Source organism: Gallus gallus, chromosome 23 (assembly GCF_016699485.2).
Source record: "Gallus gallus isolate bGalGal1 chromosome 23, bGalGal1.mat.broiler.GRCg7b, whole genome shotgun sequence".
NCBI lineage: Eukaryota > Metazoa > Chordata > Aves > Galliformes > Phasianidae > Gallus > Gallus gallus.
The window spans coordinates 2,485,023-2,498,294 of record NC_052554.1 but is presented as its reverse complement, the minus strand read 5'-3'; the positions used below and the strand labels follow the sequence as shown (position 1 = coordinate 2,498,294).

The 13,272-nt window shown below is 55.6% G+C and overlaps 1 protein-coding gene across 1 annotated transcript in view; it reads right to left on the bottom strand.

The window, feature by feature from the left end:
• PHACTR4 (phosphatase and actin regulator 4) overlaps positions 1-13,272 on the bottom strand; it is a 39,107-nt gene that overhangs the window by 14,819 nt on the left and 11,016 nt on the right. Inside the window, exon 4 of the mRNA NM_001396606.1 lies at positions 6,913-7,087. The gene's annotated coding sequence lies outside the window, so the exon portion shown is untranslated. The remainder of the gene's footprint in view (positions 1-6,912; positions 7,088-13,272) is intronic.

Below are 13,272 nucleotides of genomic sequence, written 5' to 3'. Positions count from 1 at the left end.
ACCATCTCCCTAACTCTACAGGGATGCATTCTGCCTGGTGCCAGGGCCAGGCTGCTTCCTGGAGGACCCACAACCCACCATCCCTTCCACTCTTCCTTCTACACCATCCCTTAATTACCACGCGGACACGGGCGTTTAAAATAGCCTGTTATGATGCAATTATGAATTAACATTCGCTGCTAATTAGCAGGCGGATCAGCTGCTGTAGGTGTGCTTTTAACGATCTGCGTTTTAAATACCCTCATTGTTCAGTGATTGCTCATGATAGTGCTCGCACTGCCCTGGAAAAGGACTTTTGTGCCAACCACAGCCCATTTCCAGCTTCAATTTCCACCAAGAGCTGCAAAGGGACGTGGTGCGCCCGGCTCTGCTCAGCACCCAGGCTGAAGGAACCTGCCCCACTGCCGTCCCAGGCTGGTAAACCTGTTTTAAATTTCTTACAAAGGTTAAATGAGGTCTTGGAGGCCTGGGTGAAGCTGGCAGTCCTCATTAGAAGGTCAAGAGCTTTCCAATAAGCGGGTCTCAGTGTGTCCCCGTGCTGCAGAACGACCTGGTTTAGCCTTTCTGCAAAAACTATAGGGAGGTGCCCACTGCAGGAACACAGCCCTGGAGCTGGGGGTGCCCTCCAGGTACCCCCCCTCCTGCACAGGAAAACCATAGAGTGAAGTCTGCTGCAGTGGTGCATCGGGCCCAGCACTGCCAGGGAGCGGGGAAGGGACTGGACACTGCTCTCAGCCATAGGTGGTACTGTGTGGGGCAGGGGTTGGGCTTGGTGGGCCATGGGGGTCCCTTCCAAGCTGGAGAAGCCTGTGGTTTCACACCTGCCCCAGCCCATGCCTCACAGACCAGCAGGTCTGTGGAGGAGGCTGTGCTCGGGGGGCTGTGTCCCACCTCTCTATCCAAAAACAACCCGCCCACATCCTCTCCCACCAAAACCAGCAGGTGAATGGGAGCTGTCCAAACAGATCTGTGTTAACCCAAACACTGAGACTGAAGCAAGCTTGGGGATCCATCACAAAATTGGCACTGCTGCAGCTTTCTGCCTCTTCCTGCATCCCTGGGCCGTGCCAACGAGGAGGGATGCAGCTCTCCTCAGGCACAGAGAGGTCCGAGAACCACCCAGTGTCAGCCCCCCCCCCCCCTGCAAATTGCACCACATTTGCGCTCTGCTCCTGCAATTAAAATGCCATCGGAGAAATGCTCTCCTCCTGCTGCACCCTGAGCTAGGTGTGAGCTGTTGTGCAAGGCCGCTCTGCTGCAATGTTTTGCCTGGGAAGCCATGTCAGCAGGAGCAGCTGGAGCCTCATAGGTGGGCTGCAACACGTCATGGTCAGCAAGGGGCTGCGTGCCATCCATTCCCAAAGCTGCCAGCAGGCTCAGGGCAGCATCACTACTGAGGAGAGCAAAGCTTTTCCTCCTGCCATGGCACAGTCAGCTCTCACCGGGTCGGAGTAACAGAGCTGTGATCTGTGGGGCAGCTGGAAATGCTGCGTTGTTCACGTGGGACACAGCAGCACGCAGTGATGGGTCCGGCCTTTAGGAAACATGAACCTCTGTGTGATGGTCTGATGGCTTCACCACCATCCCAGGCAGAAGGAGCCGCTGCAAGCAGGCAGAGCTGATCCTCACCTTTCAAATCGAGCCCCAGAAGACCCTTTGGTACAGTGCAGAGCCCAGCATAAGGCACGGCACCAACCACAGGCTGCCCCTCGGGAGGGATGGTACCTGCAGCTCTGGTGGAGAGCATGAGAACAATTACAATTAGAACCGAGCTGAGCTGAAGGGCGGTCACTGCAGAGTGGGTCCTGGTGAGTTTTCCAACTGCTTTAATTCGGGCCACACACCACCACAAGCAGCACGGCCAGGAGGAGCTGGTGTTGTTTTCGCCCGGCACACCACGACATGAGCTGAAAATCACTTCAAGACCCGCACAAAGCACAGCTGAAGGATGGGAGGAAACCAAAGCCTGGCTAAACAGATGCTGACAATTCATCCGACGTTCCCAAACAACCCAGGGGAAAGCTGCTCATTCCACGGACAAAGTGGCACAATCCTCCTTCGAGGAGGAAGGGTCAGCAAGGCCTGGGACAGAGCTGCAGGATGAGGCTGAACACACCGCTTTCCTTCCCCAAACCTCTGCAGAGCCCTGAGCTGCTCTGCCCCCATCCATCCCAGCACACATTTCTGATGGAAATACTGTTAAGGCTGAAGTATAAAGAAGCTCTTTGGCTAAACGCTGCTAGCTTCCGAGAGCTGCCTGAAAAGCTTTGTGTCCACTGCCTGAATGGCCCAGGGAAGAGGAGAAGCCCAGCCTTAAAGCACGACAGCCGCAGTCACAGAGCAGCCTCAGGCAGTGCAGCAGCACAGGGTTGGGGCACTGCTGATCACCCAACTCCTCAGCACACCTTTCCTTCCGACAGCATCTTGCCAGAGGGAACACAAGAACCACCTCTTTGTGCTCACAGCAGCTCTGCGAGCAGCACCACGGGGAGCAGCTTTGGGCAGCCCACAGGCAGCAGCAGAACCCCCAACCTACAGTCCTACACCAGGAGAGCCCCCTGCCCTGAGAGTCACCAATGCTCGGGGTGGGAGAAAGAGCAGCTGGGGCTCCTAACAGCCCCCAGACCCACAGGGATGCTGTTGGCAGCTCCTGACGGTACAGTGGAGGCTGAAGTCCTATTTCTCCCTTCCACTCTCCCTCAGCACCACTTATTTTTAGCAGCTTTTGAACACGAGCGGCCGGAGCAGCCCGGGGGGGGGGGGGCAAAGAAAAGCCCACCGGTTTCCTCTGAGCCCTAACAGAGCTTGGGAGGTTCAGAGCTACAGAAGTGAGATAGACAAAACGAATCCCATGGGTTGGGGTCGGCTGTTTGAGTCCAAAGCAGCAAATTCCACGTTAGGAGAGCCAGCAGCTCAGTGCGAGCGGACAGCACCGTCCTCGTTTCTGTGCATCACAGCCCTGGGAACAGAAGTGAGCAGCACACAGCGCTGCGTCCGGGGAGGCTGACAGGCAGCCGGCGTCGGTCAGCAAGCCCTGTCCACCAAATCTCATCCCCTAAAACTCAGACTCCGGGATGCAGAGAGCAGCAGCAGGCAGGTGGCTGCCGAGGCCCTTCTACCCCCCAGCACTGCTGCAGCTGCCCCCCAAGGGCTGCCCACCAGCGCTGGGCAGACCCTGAGCCGTGCAGGTGAGGGCTCAGCTATCCCGAAAGCACCGCCTGCAGCCCAGCGCTGGGGCAGAGAACGGAAGGAAGCGGAGCTATTGCTGCGGGCTCTTCCCAGCCCCGCGCTGCCCCTCTCCCAGCGCCCCGTCCCACCTGCAGCCTGCCTGCCTGCCCCACGTCTCCGCCGTTCCCTCGCCCTCCATTACTCACCCGCAGCAGCTGGATGGACCGGTCTCGAGAAGCGCGGCTGCCCCATGAGATCCCTTCCGAAGCCGCTCTCCGGGAGGCGGCGGGAGGAGAGAGGAAGGAATCCAAACCCTGGGAGAGCACCGGGGTCCTCCAAATGGGTCACCCCACGCCAAGGGGGTCCAACACGGCGCGAGTGGAGCTGCCGGAGGAGAAGCAGCCACAGGGCAGCCCGTGGGCCACGCGGGTCCCGCTCCCCGTTCCCCAGGCACTTGATTCTCATAAATAGGCGCCCATGCCAGCTCCCCTGGCGCAGGAATGCCTGTCATTCCAGAGCTGCGCTGGCTGGGGCTGAAGCTCAGGAAGGGGAGGAGACAGCCACGCTCCAGCCACTTAGCTGCACAACCCAAAGCATCAACACCCCTCGCTCCTTCCTCACCGTGAGCAAGGAGAGCTGGGGCTTCACTACAGCACAAAGACAAACTCAAACTGCACCATCCTGAGTGAGAAAGCTTGGCACTCTGAGCAACGGGGAGCTTGCACTGCTCTGACATTAAAGGGGATCCCAAAAGGAGTGCCGGGGCTGACGCGCATCGAGGCAGACATGCAATAAAATGCAGTTTAATGTCAATCCTCTCTCTGCTAAAGTTACTGGGAGGAAGGCAGGGGCAGGGATGGCACCTTCTCATTTCAATCTCACAAAGGAGAGCTGCTCTTTAAAAAGGAAAATATGAGAGCTTCTTTTTAATTGCTGCCACGTCTCGATGGCTCCAGCTGCAAGCATCCCTGACCCTTCGCATGGCAGCAGAGTTCAAGCACATCCAACTTGGATTCCTTTTGGTTTTCCACCAGAATTTGTTAGGATCTCTGTGACCTACAGCTGGGAGCAAGCAGAGGAACCCAAAGGAGCACCTGACCCACGTGTGGGGTGGGAGCCGGTCCCAAAAGGAAGAAGGAAGGGGACAGCTGTGACATCTGAGATCTCCACCTGAGTGACAAACACACCTGAGCAACACCGGCGCCTTCAGTCCTCCTGCTGCCACGCAATGTGCCGGCACACAGCCTGCTGCACTCCCTGCTGAAGCACAGCTGCAACCACATGGGAGGAAGCAGGAGTGCCCCACACCTCCGCCAGCAGCGGGGCAGCAGCAGCAGGTGGAGGAGCGACGGATCAGCGCACACCGGGTGGGCGGACCAGCAAATTCCACCGCCTCCACCGTGCGGAGCTGAAGCGACGTTCCCAGCACGGCTGCTCTTCTCACCCACCCACCTCCGGCCCCATCTCTGTGCTCAGATAGCAGCTCGCGTTCCTGGCCTGTCGCAGCAGCCCGATGAGGACAGACAGACTCGCATGTGCTCTCCACCTCGTTTCAAGGCTCACAAAGGAAAAAAGCCATCTTAAGGCCATTTAAATCCACAGCCAGCTGGTGAAGGTCCATAAAGCTCACAGATCGGAGGCTGGATGCCTTCTCCAAACTGTGCATCAGCTGCACACCCTGGGAGGAGGTGGGAAGAACCTCCCTGCTGCAGAGCAGTACACTCACCCTGTAGCTGCCCAACTTCCAGAGGGCATCAGTGCATTGTATGCTGCGTTTGTAGTGACCAAAGAGTGCACAAAGCTGACACACGGCAACTCACTAAAGCACAGCAGCATATCAACACCCAACCCTTGCTTCTACATCAGTAAAACACCATTAGGATTCAATGGAAGGTTTAAACCACTGTGTTTCCATTTGCAGTGGGGCAGCCCATGAGATGGCACGGCCACAGAGATTCAGCGCTTCAGTGACTCTCAGGGCTGTGAGTGTACAAAAGCGGGCAGCAAACCACTGCCACGTCCCTGCATCGCTGATGAGGTCTCGTGAACCATCAACGAGACTTCAGCAACGTTGCTCACAGATGCTTGCAGAGCTGTGCTGCTCGAGGAGCAAAGATCTGCAGACAGGCAGCTTCGGTTTGGGCTTCAGACACTCGAGGAATAGCAGCTGCAGCTCTTCTTTCAGGGGGAGGAACACCAGGAGGAGGACAGCAGAGCACAGAACAGCAGAAATCTGACCCAAAAGCAACGTCAGCTTTAACGTGGACACCTGCCTCAGCACAGCATGGGAGCAGCCCACTGCTCCCCCACGTATGGCATGGTACAAATCTGGGGCTGCCCACAGACAGAACCACGCCAGGGCTGCACAGCTCAGCCCCCAGCCAAGCACATCCAGGTGAAAGAAGAGCCACGCTTGGAGCAAGGACGTGTCACATAGGTGCTCCCCTCCAAAGCTTCCTTTCCTCTCCACTCAGAGCAGCATCCCATTAAGACCCAGCACCGCAGCACTCCCGCTCTGTCCATACACACTGCAGGAGGAACTCTTCCTGATTGTTTCACTTTAAAAATCGAATGAAACCCATAATGAGCACAAGTATTATTAGCTGCTCTAATAGAGACACTGTTGTTCACATTTCAGTTCGCACCAACGTGAAACACCGCATTCATCTGTAGTGACTCAGGCACTGACGTCCCATGATTCAGCCATGGGCACATTAAGGACTCTTGCATTATCCCAGCCCTGCAGACGGAGCCGGCGGTGCGAGCCCAGCGATACTGGGCGTTTTCCTTCCCAACCCATCAGCAGTCACTGCAGGAAGCCCAAAAATGCTCCAGCTTGAAATACCAATGGGAATTCCCAATGCTCACGGGAGTGTCTCACTGGGGCTGAAGGGAGGAGAAGAGGGGACAGCCAACTCTGGACGTCCTCCATCACCATCTGTTTGCCAGCCAAGCTCAGCGGGTTGGCAGAACGAGGAATGAGTGTGAAAACCACACGGAGCTGCCCACAGAGGTGATCATTTCTGGGTTGTGCTCAGAAGGAGATGTGGAGGAGTTATCCATTACAGCCCGATGGTTTGAGCTCAAAGGTCACAAGCCGACAACGTGACGCTCTTCCTTTCCCCTCATGTGGTATAAAAGCCATCCCGGTGCCGGCGTGGAAACGGAAGCACGTTTATTTATAAGCCAGCTGGCACTGCATTGTTCAGGTCCTGCATGCTTTGATGAAAGCTGCTGCGTTGGATGAGACAGAGCAGTGAGGTAAGCGCTCCCAAGCCATGTGATTTCCTCCATGCTTCCTGAGACTTTTCCAAATGGGAAACTCCCATGTGGCAGAGCATTCCCGTCCCTTCGGCCCCACCGGTGGGTCAGCGAGGTGCAGATGGGGCTGGCACACCAGGCAGCATCCTGATGCCATGTGCTCCGTGCTGGGATGGTGGCATCCCACAGCCAACGTGGTCCTATGCTGCCCGGGAGCTGAGCTGGACTGAGCGTGGCCATCTCATGATGGAGAAGGAGAAACCCAGCTGGAATCTTCACGGCGCAGAGGAACAAAAGGAGCACCCGCCTGTCCCAGGGAGCAGGGAAATGCTCTGTAACAGCTCTAGGACAAGGATGTGAGGTCAAAGAACCCCTTAGCCTTGTTTCCCAATGGAAGACGTGGGACTTGCAATGGAAGTACACGTTGGCCAGCACTGAAAACATACCATCAATGCCTCCTCACCATTCGCCCTAATTACTTACCACATATGCTAAAGATTTTCCTGTTTACAGATGAGGGAATGCTAAGGAATGTAATCCTGAAAATTAAAGATTCGGTCCCATCTCAGCTAACTCGAGGGCTGCGGTGATTCACGGCCGGGCTGTCCTTCAGCAAGGGAACCTCCAAAGCCAACCAACGACTTTTTGGAGCTTGAAGCTGCATGAACAGGAGCACTGGTCAGAAGCCAAAGGAAGCACAGATACAGGACGCATTCCAGCAAAGCATCAGGCATCAGCAAAGCAACAGCATATTCCCAACAGCGAAGCACTCGGAGGCAAGATGCCCATCTGTCACTTGCAGCTACATTATTAGGAAGATGTTAAGCAAAAACATGGAGAACATTACATTAATTATTCCGTTGCTTAGGGAAGAAACAGCATTTAGCTTAACTCCTATTTTACCCATTAAAACAACCCTTTCCCTCAGACAATAAAAATGAAGAGAAGAACCTACCCACCAACATCACCCAAGGCTTCCTATTGCACGGCTCTGGAAACAAAGACAGACAGAGCACTGCAGCTTCAGCACAAACACAGCACATCCCTGTCCTTTCAGGGGTTGCATGGGGTCTGCTCTGGTTCAACCCCTCCCCCACTGACCTGGATAAGTGCACACACTCAGCTGGTTGCCCTCGTGGGCAAACCCAAGGCACTCAGCATGCCCTGCTCCAACACCTCATGGCTTTACATGGATGTCACGGCAAGCAACCGAGCCCTCTGGCAAAGGGTCACCTGTAAAGCAATGGGACAGGACAGGCCCTGCAAAGCACTGCAGGCTGCAAACGAACAGCAGGAGGGAGCTCTGCTCACGTTCATCACAAGACTCGCCACCCCAAAGCTCTTCTCCTCCCCCTAATCCTTGCCGACGTGCCAGTGAGCAGGGCAGGAGGATCACCATCAGCCTCATTTCCTCCTTTTAACGTTTGGTAGAAGCCTCAGAAATCGCACTCACCCCTCATCCCAAAAAACCCAAAGAGCAGCACAGCATTTCAGCACGTCCTCCGCCTCGCGGGGCTCGCTGCAGGCACCGAGAAGCCCAATTACCCTTCAACACCTCCACACCACACTCTGAAGTCACATTTTTTCCCAATTACCAGCAGGCAGCGCCGGTGCCAGGGCATCCCACCGCCCCTCGCTTGGCTCTGCCCAGGGAGGCTCACAAAAGCCCCATGGTTCTGCTGCTGGGGAACACCCAGCTCCCACCGCACCTGCTCTGCCCTCATTATCGACCAGGCCAGAAACTCCTCATTAAAATGCGAGGCGAGTTTGGCACACAATCTCAGCTTCTGATCATCTCGAGCAGATTCGTATGGAGGAGAAAACCAAGTTTCCTGCCGCGGCGCAGGATCTGGGGGGCACAGCAGACACATTTGGCTTCGGTCCCTTTGAGCCAACGAGGAAAAATACTTATTTTTTCTGCACCCATGCAACTCAGAGCTCACGCACAACAGGCGTTTCCTTCCAACACACCAGCACCGGGCACAGAAGCTCCCTCCAAGCACGGTGTGCCTTCACAAGCCGCTTGTAAGGACAGGCCTGACCTCCGACTTGCACAAATCTGCCTTCTGAAACAATGCGGATAAATATTTGCTCCACACAAGAAGACAGCTCTGAGAGGAACCATTCCAGTTTATCAACTTTGTGATTCACGTTGATACAAGCTTTGTTCTCTATTTAAGCACCGAGATAACGCACAGCGAGTTCAGTCCCATAGGGCTCCCAGGGGCTGCACATCCACAGCAGTCCCACCCTGCCAGCACCCAGCAGGACAGCGAAACCCCCAACCCCAGCCCCACACACTGCTCTCGTGCAGCACCCGAGATGTCAGCACACAGCAGCAAGGCTGAAGTCTGAAACGTGCCGAGCAAATGCTTTTGTGCCAGCAGACTGCAGCGTGCTTTGGGGCTGCAGATGATCCCTTCCTCGTCCCTTTTGAACCTGCTTGCTTTGGAAAGGGCAGTGAAATGCCCCAGAGGTGAAGCTGGATGGGAGCTCTGCGTGCCCCCCAGCAGCACAGCCCCACAGCCTCTGCTTTGTGCCAGCAAAAGGCAGGGCTGGCAGCATGGCGCAGCTGTGAGTGTGGCACACGCAGCCCAGCTCTGGTCCCCAAACCCAACGCTGGTCATGCGTCATCTTTGACTCACGGTGCTGCAGAGACAATGCCATGGCAATTGTTTACAGTGTCAAGGACGTTTCATATAATTAAAGGAAACAGCCCAGAATTAGATAATACCAACAGCCTGGGAGGCACGGCTCGTCATCACCTTGCAGCAAGCTCTTTCCCTGAGGTTGTTGCCCCACTGCAAGCAGGACCCCTCACACTGCTCCCACACCAATTCCTCCACCCTGATGCTGTTTGGGGGGACCATCATAGCCACCCTGCCTGGCAGCAAGGGGCACGACCCCAAAACAGCAGCCAAAAATCCCAATCTGAGACCAGCAAACAGCACCCCTGCTCTGCACGGCTGCAATGCTGGTGGGACACATGGATAAACGCAAACAGGGCTGTGGCAAACCCTGTGGCAATGGGACCGCCTTTGGTACAGCCAGCTCCAACTGCAGCCTGAGCCATGAGCCCTGCAAGGGCGAGCTCTGCAAATATTTGCTCACCTTCTCAACTCGTGCAGCCTAAGAGTTACAGCGTGCTGCTATTCCAGGTATGTGAGCTAGCAAGCTCACAGCCAAGCCAGGCAGGCTTACTCATTAAGGCCTTCCTCTCCTCACTGCCGGATCACCTTGGCTCTTGTGCTCTCCTGCACTGCTGACACAGCAGTGTAGCACACAGATGGCTTAGGGACCCCCAGGACAATCCTTCTGAAGACCCAACAGCAATTGGTGCTCAGAACACCCCCAGCTCCTGCAGCCCTTCCTCGTAGCAGAGGGCTCCCATCCTCAGAGCATCCTCGGGGCTCCTCAGGACTCAATGCAGTGCGTCCTTCTCACACTGTGACCCGACGGGTTGGGGACTCAGTGCCAGGAAGGCACGATGGAGGGATGCCTCGTTTCATCCTTGTCCTTCAGGTCTCTTCCTTAGGGAGGGATCTCTGCTGCGGAGGAGGGAATGGCTTCTCAAGGGGAGGGGATGCTCAGCATCAAAGCTGCTCTTTCCTCCATAAGAAATACTGCAGCACCACTGAAAAGCAGCGCCCCCCCCCAGCAAAGCACCCATGGGAAGGTTGATCAGTGCTGATCAATGCTTCACCCCGAGCAGACAGGGAATGTCAGGGGTGCCACTCACTGCAATAATCCCATTACAGAGCTATCCGGAGCAAGCAGTTTCCTCCATATTTGCAAGATAACGGGATTAGCTTCGTGTTCAACATCATTTCAGCCTAATAATTGCAGCATCACTCCTTAGGCCCTGCTGCCATCGACTCAACAGGGGATTCTCACCCCTCCTGCCCCCCCCCAAACAGCCTCAGCTTTGAAAGCCTTTCATTAATATCGGCATCTTCAGTTAATTACTTGGAGCGATTTTCCATCCCTCCCCAAAGTGAAATGCAACTTAACGCCTGCAACACACAGCGCTCAGACAGAGCCAGCCGCTGTGCTCCCCGCAAGAAGGCACACGCTGCATCCCCCAAAGCCTCCCTTTATTATCTCCGACCCCCCCAGCTCCTCGCAGCCCCATTTCCCCCCATTATTTCCCCCATTATTCCCCCAAATACCACCCGGAGCTCCGCCGGCCGACTCACCATCGCCCCCTGGCGGCCGCGCCGCAGCACTGCAGCGCTCAGCCGGGAGGCACCGCGCGGTGCCATCTGCAGGAGGCAGAACGGAGCTCCGGCACTCATCACTTGTAACGCACAGAGGAACGAAACATCCCCGTAACCCAGCTGGCAAGTCCTTTAGAAAGCCAGCAAGGACAGCCAGGCTGGAGGGCTGCTTTTCCCAAGCTCTCCTCACACGCGTTAACCTGTGGTTATCATCTGCCCGTCACGGCTGGCTCAGCCCCACACCTGCATGAAAACAGAGCCAGGCTCCTTCCCAGCACTGTGCCAAGAGCAGCTCTGTTCAGCTAACCCCATCTGTGAGGGCAACAGCATCGGTGACAGCATCCCACCCCAAGGGCTGCGCTTGCCATTCATTGCATTGCTGCTGTGTGACCCAAAAAACGCTAATAGCGATGGCTCCGTTTAAACCAAGCCCTCATACCTCTGCTTCCAGACAGGCTCCTCTCCCAGCCTCACTGAGATCCACTACTGAAATCAGGTGGCAAATGACAGAAGACAACACTGCAGAGGGCGATGTGAGCGTCAGGGCTGAGCTGAGAGGCCCTCCAGCAGCGCCCTACTTACCCAGCGAGTCGGCCCGGATTGATTACACGTCCTACACGGCCTTATCTCTCAATACAAGGAAACTGTTCAGCTCAATCTGAGCACTGCAGCAGGTGCAACACCTCTCACTCAGCGCCAGCCTCCGCCCCTACCCGGCTCCTGCCAGCCCATTGTGCCAGGTATCCCATTCCCACACACCCACAATGCAGCCACCAGAGCACGACGAGCTCTGCTCTCCTCCGGGCAGAGAAAGCTGCACAAACTGAACACCCCACGGCTTTACAACAGCCCGGAACGGGGTGCTGCAGTGCCAAGGTCACCTGCAGAGCAGTGCAGTGCAGGCATCCCATTAACCGCCCCACGCACCCTGGGAACTGCAGGCTGAAGAACAAAAGAGCATCAGGATTGTGTCCCAAAGGGCTTTGCTAACCTGCCAGGCGCACTCACCTACTTACAGCAGTGCTTTCAGGCAGGTTAGCCAGTGTTCTGTGCTGCACCTCGTTTAAAAGTCAAATGGTCCCAAATGAGATCAGCACAGCCCTGCGGTAAAGGCGTCTCAGGCACGGCCGGGTTTGGCCTCTCTCGCAGCACAGCACACTTCAGCTGTAATTAAACGTTTAATCTCAGGCACTTTGGCCACTTTGGCTCCTCTACTGTATTGCACAAAACAGTTATACTGCTGTATACATAATATATTGCATCTCATGAGGGAACTGTGGCTCGTGCCTTCCTGGAGGACAAACCTTCCCCGCAGGGCATTACCCAAAGGAGGAGGGTGGCTGTGCTTTGAATCAGGGGTGACCTGCAAATCCATCTGCACATGCAATGATCACGCACTCATTTCCCAAACTCTGGAGCATCTGCTGGCATTACTTGTTCAGCCACACATCCTGCTGGGAGCAAGGAGCAATGCTGATGGCACAGCAGCACTCCCAATCCCAGCCCCTTCCTCTCCTCAGCCTCCATTTGGAGTCCCAGTGTCCAAAAGCAGCAGATCCATATCACGCTGGTTTCCTTACGAGGCACGCAGCCCAGCAGCCTGCACAGATGCTGAAACAAACTGCTGCTTTGTCTGCACAGAGCTTAGGAACTCGAGGAGTATTTCCTATTTTTAGTTGGAAAAGAACTGGCAAAAAAAAGTAGCACAGCAGGAGGCGAAAGGGATGAAAGCCGGTCGTGAATAAAGAAATAACTGCAGAATATTCTTCAAGAATCCATAAACTCCAAGTGTTATTCTAGAACAGCGTGTGCAAGAGGCTGCTCACGTTTCCCAGCCCTCTCAGCAGTTGCCCAAAGGGTCATCCCAATGCCACCAGCAGAACTCCTCAACGGAGCACTGAAGGTTGAAGGAGAGCAAAGCCTTCCTTGGAGGAAGGCTCGGAGCGTGCTGGACCAGCAAGCTGCTTGTTCTGGAGCTCTTGGCCTCTGTCCTTATTAGGGCACTGCAGCACCACTGCATCACTTCCATGAAGGAAAGGGCTGAAATACAGTTTGTGCCACTCTGAGAGGGGAGCAGCCCCTGGGAGAGGGCAGCAAACACAGTGCAAACACCCTGAAAGCAGAACGTGATGCTGCAGCTCCCTGCAGCGACAGGAAGATGTGAACGGGGTGAGATGCTGCAGTGCCATTTCCCTTCAGCAGACAGCTGTGCAGGTGGAACCTTGGGATGAAGGGAAGCTCAGCCCTGCACCGTGTGTACATTTAGGTGTTGCTCCCACCACCTCCACCCTCACACCAACAGCACAGCTCAGGGCTGGGCCCTGACTTCACACAGACCCCGAATCACTGCCAGCTCACAGTGCCATCACACAGCACGGCCTGCTGTTAAATAACCCAACTTCACTCGGTCCATTCACCCCAGAGAACAGCAGCCATCCCATGCTGCTGTGGCTGCAACACATGCACGTCCGCATCACCACGGACCAACTGTAGCCACCTACAGACACTCACTCAGGGCCACAGCCCAAAAGTTCCTGCATGCTCTTCTCTGTACTTGGAAAAATAACCCAGGGTAGAGTCAAGAGCCAATTTGAAGCTGCATACCTGCTCTAGAATGTACACCAAC